Below are 18,984 nucleotides of genomic sequence, written 5' to 3' on the forward strand. Positions count from 1 at the left end.
GAAACAAATACATGTACTTAATTAAGTGCACTTAGAGATGAATGGCTTAACAGCTGTCTAGGGAACTCTCACAGCTATTAAGTAGCAAAGTGCAGAACTGAGAGCAAGGGAGAGTCAGATTTTTATTTTTTAAAAATATAACTAATTGTTCTACTAGTTGTAGTTCATGTGGTACCCTAACTATCCTGGTGCAGGTCATGGCATACACAGAGTATTTTCTGTTTCTGTGTAATGTAGAAAACACAGCCTTTACAGCTGAAGTACTCATCAACTATAAATCCAATTTAGCTCACGTAGAACAGTACTATATCCATTTCACAGACAAATAATATAGCAGAAGGGGTGTAGGATTTACTGACTGTCAGCACCATCCCTGGCAGAAATAAAAGCAGGAGAATGCTCTTGTGCTTGATCTTCACTTCTTCCTACTCTGTGGTCTCAGGGATAGGGATTAGTTTTCCCCAGTAGAAGAGAATCCATCTGGCCTTGCGTTACTGTTTTCTATGCACCCAGTTTTATTTAGATTATCTGCTTTTACCTCACAAAAGACTGCGTATACTAGCAGATAAAGAAAACACTTGTTCTTGAAGCACTTCTACATGAAGCAGTTTTTATTAGTTGGTCTAGAATATTGTATATGGAGACAGATCTTAACGGGTTGTCCAGTGCTTGTCGGAATGCTGTTAGTTACAGTAACAACTGCCTAGAACTTTCCAGCAAATTTTGTCTGCATAGTCACAGACAACTTTACTACCTTCTTTTCCTTTTTTTTTTTTTTTTAAATTAATAATCTATAACCTCAAAATATTTTAGACACATTAAGGGATGGTTACAGACTTAAAAGTCCCAATTCCATCTGAAGTATTTTACACTGAATTCACCAGTGGAACAGTAATTCAGGATAATGTCATAATCGATGCAGCCACTAGGTAGCATATCGACACTACATTCATTCCCTGCAGTATGTAACTCGGAGTGATTAAACATCCTGGATTTCTCTAGATCATCACCACTACTCTGATGATAGGCAAGGCTTGCTCTTGCTCCTCTGTCTCCTGAAATCACATTGCTAGTATGATGCTTGCATTTATTAGTTTACACCTGTCAAAAATTGATCATAGCTGGAACTGGTTACTGGTAATTAAGTTTCATTGTTTAGGGAATCCAAATCAACTTGAAATGAAAGTAAAGAAACTTGAAACATTGTCAGTAAAAATAATTATGTAGTAGGAAGGCTTTTTGTATAAGCACCAAGCTTGTCCTGACTTCTTGACCATCTCTGGTTGACCTATGAGAGGGTCTTTGAGGTGTCTACAGTGGTGTCAACCAGCATTAGAGAACATTAGAGGATTTTAATAGTACCTGAAGATTTACTGGGTTTGCATTAGATGTCAATAAGAGCTTCTGTCCTGTTCTTACAAGGCACAAGTCCATTGTGGTCTGATCAGCTGTTTTTGCCCAAGATGAAGCTTGCTGCTTTTTTTTCTTTTTCTCCCAATTAGGATCTCACTGCACCATGAAGCAGCTGCATAATGTTCTAAGTTTTTAGTAAACAAATTAGGGCAAGGATCATTGCATCATTAATCTGGATTATTGATTATCACAAGGAATTTGTGTTCTAAACATTTCATCAGCACAGATCTTTTGTCCGCACTGAATGGGATCCAATGTAAGGACAGCTATTAATGCCTTGCAGAAGGTTTCTCTGAAGTTACATTTTTCTTCTCATTCTTCATGCCAAATTCTAAACAGCAGCCTAAACAGTAAAGGCTAATACATACTTCAGTTGTCACTACTTTCTTCAGCTGAACAACATTTTTACGCATAGGTAGAGGGCAGTGGGAAACATGACTCAAAGTCTACCACCAGATAAGACATTTTACGTGAAATCAGTCCTGCAGCAAACATCCTTGAGGTCCCTTCCAAATCTATGATTCTGTGGTCTATGATACATGTCAATTTCTACCACTTGATCCAACCAAGTGACTGACAGTACTAGTTTCAAGAAGGCAGATGTCAATAAACTCAGTTAATGGGTAGGGAAGAGTTCAAAAGAGGCAAATCTAAGGGAAAAAAAAAACCAACAAATTATGGAGAGCTGTCAGTTTCTTCAAGAAATGCTAATAAAAAATTGAACACAACCTATGCCATTTTAGAGGAAAGTAAGGAAATTCAGCAGGTCAGTTCATCCACAACCTTTTAATTGACCACAAGCATAAGAGAAACTAAGTCAGCTGATTGAGAACCCAACACAATGTTCCATTCATGGTGGAGTTTAGGGCTGTATACAGTTAGCAAAGACAGCATGTACAAGGTACAACTAGCAAAATTTACCAAAAGTAAAAGAAATTTTACTTTCCTTACGTTGCTTGGTAAGGCTGTAAGAGAAAGGGAAGTCTGTACCATTACTCAAAGATGGTGAGTGCTATCAGGACGTTAAGGAAGCAGAAGAGCTTAATATCCTTTTTTTTCCTCTCCCTTTTTCATCAATCTTAATTAAAAGGGTCAAGAGCAAGCAGTGAAATTATTGCCAGGAAAAAGGGGTAAAATTTCATCCTAAAATATGCAAACCTTTTTAAAGTAATTAGGTAAGTTAGATGGTTTCTAGTTGTCTGAGCTGGATCAACTTCATTCTAGAAGTCTTAAAGGGAGGGTAAAGTAGTGGCTGCAGATGTCATACAGCTAGAATTTATTTATTCATTTAACTTTTTGCAAGGCCTTTAGCAGTACTTCCTATAATATCCTCATGAACTAGCCAGTGAACTGTGATGTACATGAAACTGTTGTGGGAAGGGGCAGGAGGTCAAGTCTGACTAAGTATTTGTATCCACAAGTTAATTCTATATAACCTATCAAAATAGACATGTTTTGCAAGGAATTATGTGGGCTTTGGTCCCATATTAAATTTTATTTGATGTTTTTATTGAAGACATAGAAGATGGAATACAAAGTATGATTATTAAACTTTCAGACAGAACAAGGAAGGACTGCAGATGCTATAGATGCTAGAATATGAGAATTTAAAATTATGTTGATGTATTTAGAGAAATTGTCTAAAGTGGATGGAATACAACAGTGCTGTACTGACAGAAAAATGTGTACTCACATAACTGTCTAGGTACTACTTCACAAGAGAAAAATCCAAGGACTGTGGTGGAACAAGCTGAACATGAATGGCAGAGACCTCACACTGGGATGTCTAAAGGGTTTTAAAGATTACTGAAAGAGTCAGTGCAGCTTGATCCCCACCATTAAAGATTCATTTGGAAGACCATGTCCTGTTTCAGGCACTGCACTTCAAGAAAAATATGAACTAGCTGTCAAGAGGTCCAGGGAGATCAGCAAAAATGGCCAGAGGTCCAGAAAACATGAGGAAAGACTGCAAGAAATGGGGGTGAGGGGGTGGAGGGAGGGTGGTTGCTGTAGAACTGAGAAGAAGGGTCTTCTTTAGTCTTCAAGTAAAAAAAATGTTGGAAAGAATAAGGAATTAGTAAGTTCTTGGTGGAACGATCAGGAAGAACAAAACATAAAGAAGCATAAACCAAACAGCTTGGTAGATTTAGATTAGACATTGGGCAAATCTTCAACAATAATATACTGTAGCTTGGGGTAATGTTATCATAATTTGGTCTTTGAATAGAAAGATGGAGATCCCCTCCAGTGAAGGCCTGTCTCTCAGTGATTCTATGACTTTCGTGATAGGTTGAGGGCTGTGTCCTAACCGTAGAGATGATTCCTCCAGAGGGTACAAAGAGCTGAACAGTCCAGCCCAGTGGGTGGACACAGGAAATTATGTCATTCCATTCCCACAATGCCTGCATCTCCCCTTTATAAGGGAACAGCCCAAGGTGTTCATCCCTCTTCTCCTCTCTCTGCTCCCTTCCCAGCACAGGCTCCCTTATCTCTGGTGATGTGGGGGAGGGGACCTTGAGCAGCCTGGAGCTGGCAAGCTGCATTTTCAGCTGCATCACTTGGGTTTGGTATGGAGAGGTAGAGAGGCATGGCAGGTGGGGGGGCAGGTGGCATTTGAGGCCTGGGATTTTGGCCTGATTTGGAGGGAAGTTGTGGAAAGCTTTGACCTAAGGAGGTTTTTTGGAGAACCGTGGCCGAGATGGACTATGAAGCTTTGTGTATTTTATATGCTTTCGTACTGTTGTATGTAGTTATGAATAGTACTTCCATTTAAACTTCTAATTCTTTCCAATCTGGTGTGGAGCGTTTTCTTTACTCCTTTGGGAAGGGGTGAAGAGCATCTGTCTCACTCCTTAAAACAGAGACACCATTAACATCTATGTGAACTTGTACTGGGAGAAGTGCCTTACAGTGGATTCCACAGCTGAGAGCCAAGCCCAGGAACTGAATGTAGGAAGGCTGTGCTCAGTTCCATGTCTCAGAGAATTCTTCTCCAAGATCACTAACCATCCTCCTCTCCCTCTGCTATAAGCCTTTCCTCATCTTCTTATGATATATATAGACCCTTACTGAGCCAGCAATATTCAGTTTTCTCTTAATTAATCTAATTGCCAGTTTTACATCTCATCTTCTTACCATGATCACCCATTTTACCTTTTGAAAGCCCCTGAAAACTTGTTTGCCACTTCTGCAGTTCATCAGAACACAACTGCTGTTTGGTGAGTCCTGCTACACTCAGTTCCTGTGCTGTGTGGCAGAACAGTCTCCACCCAGTAATGTCCTGCTCAGTCCTGTCAGGGTATGCTCACTATCAATGTCATCAAAGTGCAAAATCCTACGAGGTTTCTACTGGGGACCTTCAAAATGTGGTTGTCAAACGCCAAAACGAACACTTTGAACCAGAATGGGGAAAAAAGCATGTCTCTGCCTCCAAGATAAGGTTTTGTTTGGGATTCAAGTCCTAGCTCTGGAGAACAGCTTCTTCACGCAAAGAACAGCAAAAATACTGAAGAGTCTTTAAAACGACAAAGTGAATTCTTAGCCCTGTTTTCAGCAAATACTCAATTTTTGTTGACACTGAGAATATAGTGTAAAAGCATCCACACTGAGTCAAAACAAAGGCCCATCAAGCCCAAAAGCTTGTTTCCAGTAGTTGCCAAGAACAGGTGCTGATGGAATAATAAATAGAGAAAATATAGTGTCATACACACAGTCTCCAGCAATTTGCAGGTCAGGGGCTTGACTTCAACAACAAAACTGTCATCAGGAGCTCAGAGAGATCAAGGATAAAATACTAATGTCTGGCAACATTACTAACTAAACCCAAAATCCCATGGGAAATAGGCAAAGCCTCATGGTGAATGCTGGGTTACTGTTGATATTGGTATGCTATAACCTTCAGCACAAGCTAAGAGGATGATGCAGTGGGTAAGTAGCAATCGCAAGGAGACTGCATGAATGCAGTTATATAGCACAACTATAATGTTTCCAGATGTCTTGTACTTCTTACTTAAAATGAGAAACACTGAAAATTGTCTAATGAATCTCTTTGTCTCTGGTTTTGGTCACACTTCAAGAACCATCTTTAAAAATGACCCAATTATGAGAAAGCCCTAAGCAGATATTTTGAAATAAATCCTCTCTAAGAATTAGAGAACATTATGCCTCAGAACTTGTTTTTTGCCATAAAACCAGAAATAAGCCGCAAAACATATGCTGAAAAAAAAACAACTATTGACTTAAGTCTCATCCCCGGTGGCTAGCAGCCATCAGAGACTGGCATGTTGGCACAAATCATGGCAGGTATGATTTTTTTGACCCTGGAGAGAGCACTAGAGTGAGAAGAATGAGATCTGAATGCTGTTCTCCAGGGACTATACAGAAGGGACCTGTAAAGCCATGCTGCCAGCTTCAGCATGGAGCACAGTGGGAGTCAGGAGCCGTACAGGTGGAGGTATTAGCAGTAAATGCAGATAGGACTAGTCTCAGGGAAAATACATTTCTGCTTAGGATGCATGGAGTTGTTTGGAAACCTTACGTATGCCACCATAGATCTGTGAGCACAGAGGTACTGTCTAGTGGAGCTAAGATCTCCAGAGAACACACAACACATACATACACACACTGAGGCAGGAACCGCTTTCAGTAACCAAATAATATTGTCACCAGACAGCCTAAAACTATTCTAAAGTACAATTTCTAGCCAAGACCAATAGATTTGAAATATTTTTTGAATCTCTAGGTAAATGAGTTTGCAAGATATGACAAGCCAAAAAGTGTGCGGAAAACTCTCCAAGCAGATGATCTCATTACTTTTAGACATCATGTCTCTTAAACACCTTGACCAGTTTCCTTCAACTCTTCCAAAAAAAATCTTTTCCAGAATAAGTTTATGCCTGTGAAGTTGTAGGTGTATAGGACTAATTTTAGCAAAACAAGGAATAGGAATAAAATTAAGCTTATAATGGAAACTTAAGGACATCTGCAGTTTACTGAATACTGTTCAGTATGATCTATATAATGCATGATCTTTCCATGGCAGAAAATACATAAACTGCTTTTATTATCACAAAGGGAAAAGACCACTTCCTCTTTATGAAGTCCCACCTATGAGACAAAAAGACCTGGCAGGTCATGCAAGTATTTTTGCTTCCTTTCACTAAAATGTTTATAGGACCCAGATGCATTTCCTAAGACCTGGCTGGAGGATTTGTGCAGAGTATTACAGCATGTTCACAGTACAAAATGTTGACAGTTTCTGACTGCAGATGTGTCTCTACCACAGACCTTATAAAAAATGCAGCATGGCTTTAACATACCCAAATAGCTTTAAATTAGCCAGCTAAGGTACTGCTAACACCATGGAAATGCCATTTCAGAATATAGAACAACTACAGACCCCATGATAAAAGAGAGTACTGTAGATGGTCAGATATTTTTTGCAGGCCATCCTGGACTAATGTTACTAATTGGAACCAAGATATCTAATTTAATGGGAATTCAGGTTTGCCAGAGCTCTAAATCATCTGATGGCCCAGTAGTGTGGGTGGTTAAACAAAAACATTCTGGGTGGCTATAAAGTCTGCCTCTGGATAGTTCCTAGCCAATAGGCCCTACAATTTACACCAATGCCCAGTTGGGGAAAATATAGCACATACTGAGTTTTTACTGGGATCTGGAAATTTTCTGGGTTGCACAACAGTTGAAGAAAAACTCTAGGGACCTTGCACAAGCCTTTTCAGATTCCTATGGCAGTTAGTCCAGTTTCTGGGGTCTTGTAAATCTCACTCTAATAAAAATATCTGTAGAGAAAGGGTTAAAAAGGCTGCAGATTAGAGAGTACATTTCCACACAAAGTGCAATTGAGCTATCATCTGTGGATGCTATTCCCAGAAAGAGCATATCACCCTCAGTTACTTCAAGACCATTAAACCACATCCCGTTCCCAACCCGCACCCATGCCACTTAATTCTGGTTACCAAATGGCCTCCCAATACAAACACCTCACCTGGGGACAACACACACAACTCTTCCTATTGACTTCTCCAGTATTGTCTGGAAACATGGAGAATAAAGAATTAGTCAGTGGACCAAATTAAAATTATTCTAAAAGCTGTCAAACTAATTCATCTCCAGGAATGAGCAACTTCAGGCTGGTGTCCAGACCAGCAAGATCTGGAAAACTGGGCCTGATCCTATGTGACAGGGAATGCCAGTCAAAAACACAACTGGAGAGCAGTGGAGAAAACAAAGGGTGAACAGAGGAGAGTTGTGAGGCCATCACACATACCAAAACCTGGGTTGTGCTCATGCTTAAATCACTAGATGACATCTTCCTGAATTATACTCCCTGGTAATGTAATCTCAATCTGCTGTAAACCACTTCTGTCAGCAAAATGAGCTACAATATGGGACTAAGAATGTCAGTGGACCAAAGTACAGCCTCAAAAGACATTGATCATTTTGGACAAGATTAAAACTATCAAGAACATCTACCAAGCTCAGAGCCTTGGACATGGAACATCTTGCACTTAGGCTATTTAGCTGCAGCTCCCAACTTCAGCCTTGAGCACTGACTACTGAGCAGCATTTAACTTCAGACTCATGAAGGAGACTCGTACAGTTCTCTAAAAATTTGTGTCCCAGTGACTTTTCCACGATATATAGGAACTTGGAAGTGCCATGACTCTTCATCTAAGCTGTTCCACATGCAAAACTTCAGTTTCTGGTGACACACAGCATGGGAAATTCCATCTCAAGCATCTGAAGCCTGGCAAAATTATAAACAATCGGGGAAAAAAGGTCTTTTAATGGAAACTTAGACAGCATTAGCTATTGGGCCACTGTCGTCTTCATAGCCAGAGAGTCAGTTTAATCTGTCAGTTATGTGAGCACTAGCAGTGATGAATATGTCTTTGTATTCAGTCACAGAAAGTGCATACCCAGAATGACATACAGTGTGGGGGTTTTATCTGATACTCCAGTGGATCTCTAAAGAGCCACGAGTCTGCAAAACACAGCTACCCAAAGCAGTGCCACAAAAGATACCATCCACATTCAAAAAGAGGGATTCCCAAGGTGGGTGACTAGTGTCTTTCCTCCCCAACTTAACTCATCCATTGTTACCTACACAACTGAAAAGCTTCATGCCAATGAAGTTGCCCCATTTGTCTCTCAGTTTTAGCCATCTCTGATGGCCACACTTGTAATCAGGGTGGCACAGGGGCACAAATGCAGTTTGTCCATGGTTGTCAGCACAAGAGAGTGCAACCATGCCACTTAGAGCCGTGCTGCTTAGACATGCCAGAACTGTGCTAGCAGCCCAGAGGTTTTGGTGACCACTTCCAGACACAGTCAGCTGTGCTGGCAGCATGGATGGCAGAGCAGAGGCACAGGGCTGCCCAAGCTAAATGACTCCTTTGTAGAATGACTTCTCCAAGCTTTATCAGTGAGTACAGTTTTCTGACTGCTTTTGTTCGTGCAGCAGCAGAAAAGGAATGAACAGGGCCAGAAACTCCTATCTTGATTTTACCTTGTATCACTGAGAACAGAATATTCTCTATCACGTGTTTAACAAAAAAAAAAAAAAAAAAAAAAAAGCACCTTTAAATAAAGCTCTTTACAGATCTGCCTCATCAAGCTCTGGTGGGCATAGTGGTCCACTCTTCCCCAGCAGCTGCCTGTCATGGAAGAAGGCTGGATATAATCTCCTGTGGAATAGACCTTCAGGAGGACAAGAGTGAGGTTTGCCATCTGGTCAAGGTCATTTATTAGCTTGGCTTTTCTAATCCTTACAAAGCCAGTGGCAACTAGTCCTAAGCCAAATTCTTTCTTCATTGCCATAGATAGAAACTCTAATGAACACCAATTTGAGCAAACTGACATGATTGTAAACCTTCCAAGGACATTTCTCAATGCCAGATAAAGAAACTCTGAAAAGTCTCGGTCTGAGATAGATTACAACATTGTTCCTTACAACCTCTCCTTCCAGGACAGGTACAGTTTCTGAAGTCTTAGTTGTTGTATGTAGCTGGTGTGAAAAACTGGAGTCTGTCACTGGCCACACTTCAACACATCCTATTTAATTTTGGCACTATTCCTAAGGTGGATTGTACTGTTCAAATTAATGTGGCCTATTTATTTTTGTCTTGTGATCAGTTATTTCTCACCACATAATCCCAGTGTACTCAGACTTTTTCGCCTCAGTCAGACCCTAGACAATACAAATGATGTTTTTCCTCTTGATCTTTGCTTCCTGAGCTGCCTTTAAACATACATACCCTTGACTCTTATGGGTGAGCTGATCTTGAGAGGAGACACAGCAGAGAAGACATCTGTGTGGGTGCCTGGGGATGGTGGTAGAGGATTTGGAAGGGATTTGGCACAGCTGAATCCACCAGATCTGTGCTGGGGAATTGAGATACCATAGACTCAACAAGAAGACTTGACTCTCTGCTATGCTGTTGGGGTACCCTGTACCAGCAGATCATGGTGCTACCAGCTGGCCACAATCAGAGAAAGTGGGAGAATCTCTCTCTCCTAATTTTCTGCAGGTCAGACCTAGGTTTCTGGAGAGCACCTTTCTTCCATCCCCAGTGAGCAGCTGGACTTATGGACTCATCAATCTCTACTACAGAGTATCATGAAAAGGTTTGAATGATGTTGTCCATCACTACCAGAAAGCAAACCATATCCCCAGATACAGGACTGGCTCCTAATTTTTATCTTATTCCATCATTGCAAAAGAAACTGTCGAAGTGCTGGTAAGCCATGAACTACAAGTAGGCACTTAAATCCAACCTTATTCAAAGAAATTACATGAATGAAGTGCTGAGAGCTAAATGTGTGTTTAAGTCCTTCACTGAAAGGCATAAACCTTGAACTGATGCAGTTGTTAGAGGACTGGGAATGAGGACAGAAGGGAACATTCACCTGTAGGCATTACTTATGGGAGGGGTCTACTGTCCAATGTGAGTGAAGCCAGATGCATTTGGGACCCATCAGATCAGAGGTGAAGTAAGACTGGGACACTACACAGGGATAGCATTTGCCATTTAAACATTGCAGAGAAAGATCATGTGGTGCTGTACCCGTGAAGATGCCAGTACCTTCAGGCAGTTAATAGGTCCATTGAGCAGCCATCAACCTGGATAATTAGAGAGAAGGTACCAGCTTCTCAGTGTGTTCTCTCCTTTTGATAGATAGCTTCCAGAAGTCTTGCATGATTTTCATAAGGTGAGATAATAAGCTGTCAGTTTTAGGAAGCCCAGAGTGAACCACACAAAAAATCCTCACAGTCTGAAAACAAGAAGCACAGCAAACTGCAAAAACAGTTTCTTTCCTTAAAAATAAAACAAGGGAGCAATTTGAACATGCAGGCTTTGACTTAAAAGTAGTATTTCAGCCATGAGCAAAACAGTGGTATCTATTTGTGTGATTGCTGAATTATTTGATAGGAAACATGGTGAAGTTAGCCCTTAATATTGATTTGTACAGTGTCAGCCCTTGCTTAACAGGCTGCATGACTTCATCCTCAGCTCCTCTTCTTCCATGTAGATATCATGTTAGAGAGAATAAGGAAAAGAATAAGGCAGCTGACTTAGGTTCCTGGGCCTTAGGCAGGATAAGCAGGGGCGTGGGCAGGGACATTAGAGCCCCTTAGTGCCTCCAAGACCCTGGCAACCATGACCTAAACGTTAAAGATATCCTAGGCCTGTGTGAAGACACATTAGTTAGAATCTTAGAATCACAGAATTCTTCGAGCTGGAAGGGACCTTTAAGGGTCATCTAGTCCAATACGCCTGCAGTGAGCAGGGACATTTAACTAGATCAGGTTGCTCAGAACCCTGTCCAACCTAACCTTGTATCTTTCCAGGGATGGGGCATGGAATTCACTACCTCTCTGGGCAACCTGTGCTGGTGTTTCACCACCCTCATTATAAAAGATTTCTTCCTTATATCTAGTCTAAATCTCCGTTCTTTTAGTTTAAATCCATGAATCCTTGCCCTGCCACAACAGACCCAGCTAGAAAGACTGTCCCTCTTTCCTGTGTACCCTTTTAACTACTGAAAGGTTGCAACAAGGTCTCCCTTGAGCCATCTCCAGGCTGAAAAAAACCCAACTGTCTCAGCCTTTCTTCAAAAAAGAGATGCATTAGCCCCTTGATCATTTTTGTAGCCCTCCTCTGGACCCACTCAACAGGTTCATGTCCTTCTTGTGCTGAGGACATGAGGAGCTAGAGGCAGGTTGTGCAGATATAGTGACCTCCATCTGTTCTGGGACAAACCCAACAGTGTTAGTAAAGGGAGGATGTAAACTTCATTATTGTAGACTTGCCCCAGGCGGGGCAGATGCTGTTAGCCACAAATAGCCCCAGCGCCTCCTTTCCTAATGATGGGGAAGAACAGGTTTTTCATGGCTGAGAGCCTCAGCAGAAGAAAGGACCATCTTGAGTCAAGCACTGTCACCCTTCCCTGCTCCACTCTCATCCCATTCTGGGACTGCCTGTAACAGTGCTTCCTAAGAAGGAAAGGGAGAAGGTTGGAAAAATGAAGCTTATGGCTGCCTTCTCAGCATGTTTTTTGCCTTGAGGATGACTACACACTTGGGTTTACTCAGGTGGAATACTCTGCATGAAGCCTTCATTTACTATTTTTGGTTTTTTTCAGCATAGAGTAAATAATTTGTCAGCAAGTGACGGTTTTGGTTGCTGGGCTTTAGTGGTTTTTATTTTTCTGCCCTTAGTACTTTGTGCCAACTGTTACTTCATGCACATGAAATGCACAACTTCCAGCCTCTCCTCACTGGTGTGAAGTAAGAGTTTGGCACGTGTTGAAAACAGCAAGTGGAAATTGCCTTGCTGTCTCTCATATTTAATGTCAATACTCACTAGTAATTATTTGGAGAATTAAACACATAGTGTTCTTGACATTACCTTAATTCTCCATATTAAAAAGGGATTATGTGACAAATTGCCCTTAGTCTATCTTCCAGGGACTCACACAGCAATTCATTCTTTTTTATTAATTTAACAGTCAAAGAGGCTTTTGGCTTTCAGACATGGTGTGAAATCCTTCCCAAGTTGAGATCACCAATGCTAGAAATTGTTGAAGTGCTCTGGAACCCTCTGCCTGGTATTTGCAGAGCTTGAACTCCATCTGACCCACTACACAATGAAAACGTGCAGGTAGACACTTGCAATCTGAGCTTCTGATATTCACCTTCCAGTTTAGAAAAAAACGATCCTCCAATTCACTGGGGTCATAGAGTCTTCAGGCTCTTTCCTGTGCTCATGTAAATGCATCTCAGGGTTCAGATTTGGGGTATGTGACAATGCAGTCTCTGCTAATTCTCCCTCTAGTGATGGCTTAGTGAGAAGCAGCAGCTGAAAAGCACAGCTAGATGCCTTTCCACCAGTTGTGCAAGAACCTGTCCATTGCCTTCAGTGACAGGGATGTCTGCTGACCAGAACTTGAAAAGACACAGAGCATCTCATTCCTCCTCAGCTGACTTATGGACTAATGTTCCTTTCATGCAGAATTACACAGACTGAAGTCTGCTGATTGCTAGTCATCTGAAGACCCAATGCAATGTTGACTGAAGCCACAAGGCTGTTTTTCTTCTGCCTTTATAGGCTTTGGATCATCACCTTACTCAAAACACTAAACCTTTGAGCACTTCAAGCTTTAGGGTCAAACCCCCTTACTTTCTGCATTCTTTGCTTTTATCTGCACCATAATGATATATTTGGTAGCAAACAAAGCTGTGCATCAGTACAGAACCAATCATGTACTCCTGTTTTTACCCTTTCTTTACTTCAGCTCTCCAGATAGGCCTTTCACATACTCATTGGAACTGCAGCTTCATGTTCTACTGTGCTATAATTAGGTAAATGTATTAACAGGGTCAACAGATAACTTCTACTGAAACTTAAAATTATTAGATACTATTGCTTGAGTTTAAGCAATAATTCCCAGGTTTCTTAAAGAAAAAAAGGTTTCTTTCCTATTTTAAAGAAAAATGTGGTGAAAACACACAACAAGAACAATAAAACACACAAAATCCACCAAACAAGAGAACAAACCAAAACCAACACACCAACAAAAACGTGCTTTTCTTCAGGGCTGCCCTCAAGCCAGTCACTGCCCAGCCTGTATCAGTGCTTGGGGTTGTCCTGACCCAGAAGCAGGACCTTGCACCTGGTGTTGTTGAACCTCATGAGTTGGCTTGTGCCCACCTCTCCAGCCTGTCCAGGTCCCTCTGGATGGATCCCTTCCCTCCAGCATATCTGCTGCACCACACAGCTTGGTGTCATCAGCAAACTTGCTGAGGGTGCACTCAATGCCACTGTCCATGTCACTGACAAAGATGTTGAACAAGACTGGTCCCAGGACTGATCCCTGAGGGACTCCACTTGTCACTGGCCTCCACTTGGACGTGGACCCATTGACAGTCACTCTTTGGGTGCAGCCATCCAGCCACTTCTTTATCCACTGCATGGTCCATCCATCAAACCCAGACTTTAGCAGCTTGGAGACCAGGATGTCGTGCAGGACAGTGTTGAAGGCTTTGCTCAGGTCCAGGTAAATGATGTCAGTTGCTCGACCTTCATATATTAATGTTGTGACCTGTTCATAGAAGGCCACCAGGTTTGTCAGGCAGGATTTGCCCTTGGTGAAGCCATGCAGATTGTACCCAATCACCTCTTCATTATTCTTCTGTCTCATCAGTGCCTCCAGGAGGATCTGCTCCATGATCTCACCAGGCACAGAAGTGAGACTGACTGGTCTGTAGTTCCTGGGTCATTCTTCTTTCCCTTTTTGAAAATGGGAGTTATGTTTCCCCTTTTCCAGTCAGTGGAGACCTCCCTGGACTGCCATGACTTTTGGAATGTAATAGAGAGTGGTTTAGTGACCTCATTTGCCAGTTCCCTCAGCACCTGTGGGTGTATGTCATCAGGTCCCATGAACTTAAACACTTTCAGGTTCTTCAAATGGTCATGAACCTGATCTTCACTCACTATGGGCAGTTCCTTCTTCCAGCCCCTGCCATTATCTTCTGTGATTCTGGGAGTGCAGCTGGAGCCCTTGCCAGTGAAGACTGAGATAAAGAAGTCATTCAGAAACTCAGCCTTCTCCATGTCACTTGTCACCATTTCACCTGTTTCCTTTCTGAGGGGGCCCACACCTTCCCTAGTCTTCTTTTTACCATTGATATACCTATAGAAAATTTTACTGTTCCCCTTGATCTCCCTGGCTAGATTTAATTCTAACTGAGCTTTAGCTCTTCTAACCAGGTCTCTTGCTGCTCGGGCAGCTTCCTTATATGCCCTCTGTTCTAGCTGTCCTTTCTTCCACTCTTTGTGGAGTTTCTTTTTGTGTGACAGTGACCTCAGTGCTAGGCAAGACTATGGAGCAAGGATCAGTGTTGGGACCGATCCTGTTCAATATCTTTATTGACAATCTGGGCAAGGGGATTGAGTCCATCATCAGTAAGTTTGCAGATGACACCAAGCTGGGGGCAGATGTCGATCTGTTGGAGGGTAGGAGGGCTCTGCAGAGGGACCTTGACAGGCTGGACAGATGGGCAGAGTCCAATGGAATGAGATTTCACACATCCAAGTGCTGGGTTCTACACATTGGCCACAACAACCCCATGGAGCGCTACAGGCTGGGGACAGAGTGGCTGGAGAGTGGCCAGGCAGAAAGGGACTTGGGGGTACTGGTTGACAGCTGGCTGAACATGAACCAGCAGTGTGCCCAGGTGGCCAAGAAGGCCAATGGCATCCTGGCCTGTATCAGGAATAGTGTAGCCAGCAGGAGCAGGGAAGTCATTCTGTCCCTGTACTCAGCACTGGTTAGGCCACACCTTGAGTACTGTGTATAGTTCTGGGCTCCTCAATTTAAAAAAGATATTGAGACACTTGAACATGTCCAGAGAAGGGCAACAAGGCTGGTGAGGGGTCTGGAGCACAAAACCTATGAGGAGCAGCTGAGGGAGCTGGGGTTGTTTAGACTGGAGAAGAGGAGGCTCAGGGGATACCTTATTGCCGTCTACAACTGCCCGAATGGAGGCTGTAGATGGAGGTTGGTCTCTTCTCCCAGGCAACCAGTGACGGAAGGAGAGGACACAGTCTCAAGCTGCAAGGTGAGGTTTAGGAAGAAATTCTTCGCAGAAAGAGTGATTGGCCATTGGAATGGGCTGCCCAGGGAGGTGGTGGAGTCACCGTCCCTGGAAGTGTTTAAAATAAGGCTGGATGAGAAACTTAGTGCCATGGATTAGTTGATTAGATGGTGTTGGGTAACAGATTGGACTTGATGATCTCAAAGGTCTTTTCCAACTTGGTTAATTCTGTGATTCTGTGTCCAAGAGCTCCTTGCTCATGCAGGCAGGGCTCCTAGCATTCTTCCCTGCTTTCCTCATTGTGGGTATACTTTGCTCCTGGGCACAGAGGAGGTGATCCTTGAACAGTGACCAGCTGTCCTGGGCCCCTCTTCCCTCTAGGGCTTTGTCCCATGGTACTTTGGCCAGCAGATCCCTGAAGTGATCAAAGTCTGCATGCCTAAAGTCCATGGCTGTGAGTTTGGGATATGTTCTCCTAGTTGCCCTCAGGATCTTAAATTCTATTGCTTCATAGTCACTGCAGCCAAGGTTATCCCTGAGCCTCACTTTGGTCACCAGCTCTTCCCTGTTGGTGAGAACAAGGTCCAGCATAGCACCTTTTCTTGTTGGTTCCTCTACCATTTGGAGGAGGAAGTTTTCATCTGTGCATATCCTGGAATGCTGGTACCTAGCTGTGTTGTCCCTCCAGCAGATGTCAGGGTGGTTGAAATCCCCTATGAGGACCAGGGCTTGTGCACATGAAGCCACTTCTATTTGCCTGTGGAGGGCCTCATCTGCTTGGTTCTGCTGATCAGGTGGCCTGGAGCAGACCCCTACAGTAACATCTCCTTCCCCTGTCTTGCCTTTAATCTTCACCCATATGCTCTCAACCAGCTCATCATCCTTCTCTAGGTGGAGCTCCACTGATTCCAGCTGGTTGCTGATACAGCGAGCAACATCTCCTCCCCTTCTACCCTGCCTGTCCTTCCCAAAAAGCTTGTACCTGTCTCTCCCTACATTCCAGTCATGGGAATCATCCCACCAAGTTTCAGTAATAGCCACTATGTCATGGCATCCCAGCAGCACAGTTGCCCTTAATTCATCCTGTTTGTTGCCCAAGCTGTGTGCATTAGCATAGAGGCACTTCAGCTGGGCTGGCTCTGTCACCCTCTTAGGTGACTCTCCCTTGATTCCCTTGGGGTGTCCTAGTGCTTCATCCTTGGCTTGCCTCAGGGCAACAAGTTGAGAGCCCTTGCTAGCACTCCACCCCTCTGCCTCTGCTGGCTGCCCCAACATTTGTCACAGGCAAGCATGAGATTAACAACCCCTTCGCTCTTCGAATCTAGTTTAAAGCCCTATTAATGAGCTCTGCTAACTTCTGCCCTAGAATCCATTTCCCCCTCTGGGACAGGTGCATCCCATTGGTTGCTTGCAGCTCTGGTGCCCTGTAAACTGAGCTGTGATCATAAAATCCAAACCCCTGTCGATGACACCAGTCCCAAAGCCATGAATTGATCTGTTGGCACTTCCTAAATGTTCCCATGTCCATTACCAATATCAGAGGGAGGGAGGAGAACACAACTTGAGCTCCTGAGTAGTTGCCCCAAGGTCCTGAAGTCTCTTAATTGATTGCTCAGTGGGAGATGCATTCAGAGAGGTTTCATGGAAGTTCTTCATGTTAATCCTGTTGGTAGCAAGCAAAATTAGAGTTGCAGTGCTTCTGGGTCTGGATCCACAGGATTGCTACAAAATACCAGAGCAATGCCTATATCAAGAACAGAAAAGCACATCTAGAGTATATATAGGAACTAAAGTAGGAGACCCCTTAAAATACTGAAAGATTCATTCAGAAATACCTGCTCCAAAGTAAAATATTCCTATTACTTCACTTCATTGACAATACCATTTCCATTGGTCTGGAATCTGATCTAGTACAACTAATTTATGAAAGGTTATGAAATTTATTTACTATAACAGCACATGGACAATTATGTACTATGGATTTTTCTACAGAAGTCAATAAAGTTATGCAAGCAGAAAACTGGGCTTTACATTCATATAATATATTTTATCCTGAATTCATGGAAACAGACTACGTTGAAAATAAAAACTCTAATCAAACTGCATCTCTTTATATTGTTACAAACTGCAATTAATCTGTTCACACTGAGAAGCCATACTAGTCTTGAACTGAAAGGCATGTCATTAAGTTTCTGAGTTGTTTAAATGTAATGAAATATGACGGGAATTTGTGGAGATGAGAGAAAATGAGCTATTAGTAATATGCTGTATGGAATCCTGTCTATGGCTGTTTGCAGTCTGCAGTGGATTGGCAGGGCTCATTACATGGATGTGTAGGAGAATTTCTCCTATCAAGTTGTGCCTTAAGTAATGCTTGGTGAAAATTCGTCATGCCTTTGGGTATTCAGGTCTGAGGAGCAAGAAAGGTTGTATTAATATCCTCAGGTTTTAGCAAGAGTAAATAATACATCTAAACAATGGAAATATGTGGATTGTATTAAGCAGGAGAGGCAAAAATCAATGTGATTCATACCTTGTATGTGAAGCTTGGTAGTCCTTTCACCATGGGATGCCAAGACAGACAACAGAGTCCTGCAGAATGACTGGGCAAAAAACAACAGCTGGGCACCACAGGGTCTCACATGTTGTCACAGGAGACACTGTGCAGAAGGACAGGGAGAAGACTTGCATACAGAAGATCTGCTACAGTGCCTGTACAGTGACTAGTTGGCTTGGATGTAGAGAGTCAAGGTGAGTACAGGATCTAAGCTCTGTGCCCAGGCCTGGGCTGTAGGCAGATACATCCTATTTAGGAAAGTTCCTTCACTTGTTCGATTTTTTTTTTTTTTTGGTAACTCCTTAGCCTAGATATTTAGAGACCAAGGCAAGAAGGAAATCTCTCTCCAAAAGCCAGAAAGAATTTGATTGAAAATATGAACCATGACTTCATGATCTCAAAGGTTTCTTCCAGCCTCAGCAGTTCTATGATTCTATCTAAGTTCAGAAAACAGGAAGCAACAAAAAAGATCCAAGTATTGATTTATTTGTTTTAAACTTCATATTCTGCAACTTTCAGCCAACCTCTTGATCTGGGGCTGAAGTAGAAGTTTGGGAATGAGATTTTTGTATGTCTGAGATATATTTGGGCCAAAAATGAATCATCTTGTATGCCAGTTTAGGATACCTCAAATAAGTAACATTATGGATCAGAGGGCCTGTACCCAGTATTTGCTGTCACTTTACAATGTCTCAAACTTAGTACTTTAAATATTAGGAACCTCTACATGACCAGGCACTTTAAAAATCCTTATTTAAAACCTTTTCTGCATCAGAGAAGAATCTTTTTCTTTCAGAGAAGAGCCTTCTCGTCATCTGGGAAAGGGTATTTAGTGATGGGAAGAGAAGGAGGAAAATTCATTAGACTAATCAAGAAGATGACTGGAAAAACT

The sequence above is a fragment of the Indicator indicator genome, chromosome 2 (assembly GCF_027791375.1).
Source record: "Indicator indicator isolate 239-I01 chromosome 2, UM_Iind_1.1, whole genome shotgun sequence".
NCBI classification, from domain to species: Eukaryota; Metazoa; Chordata; class Aves; order Piciformes; family Indicatoridae; genus Indicator; species Indicator indicator.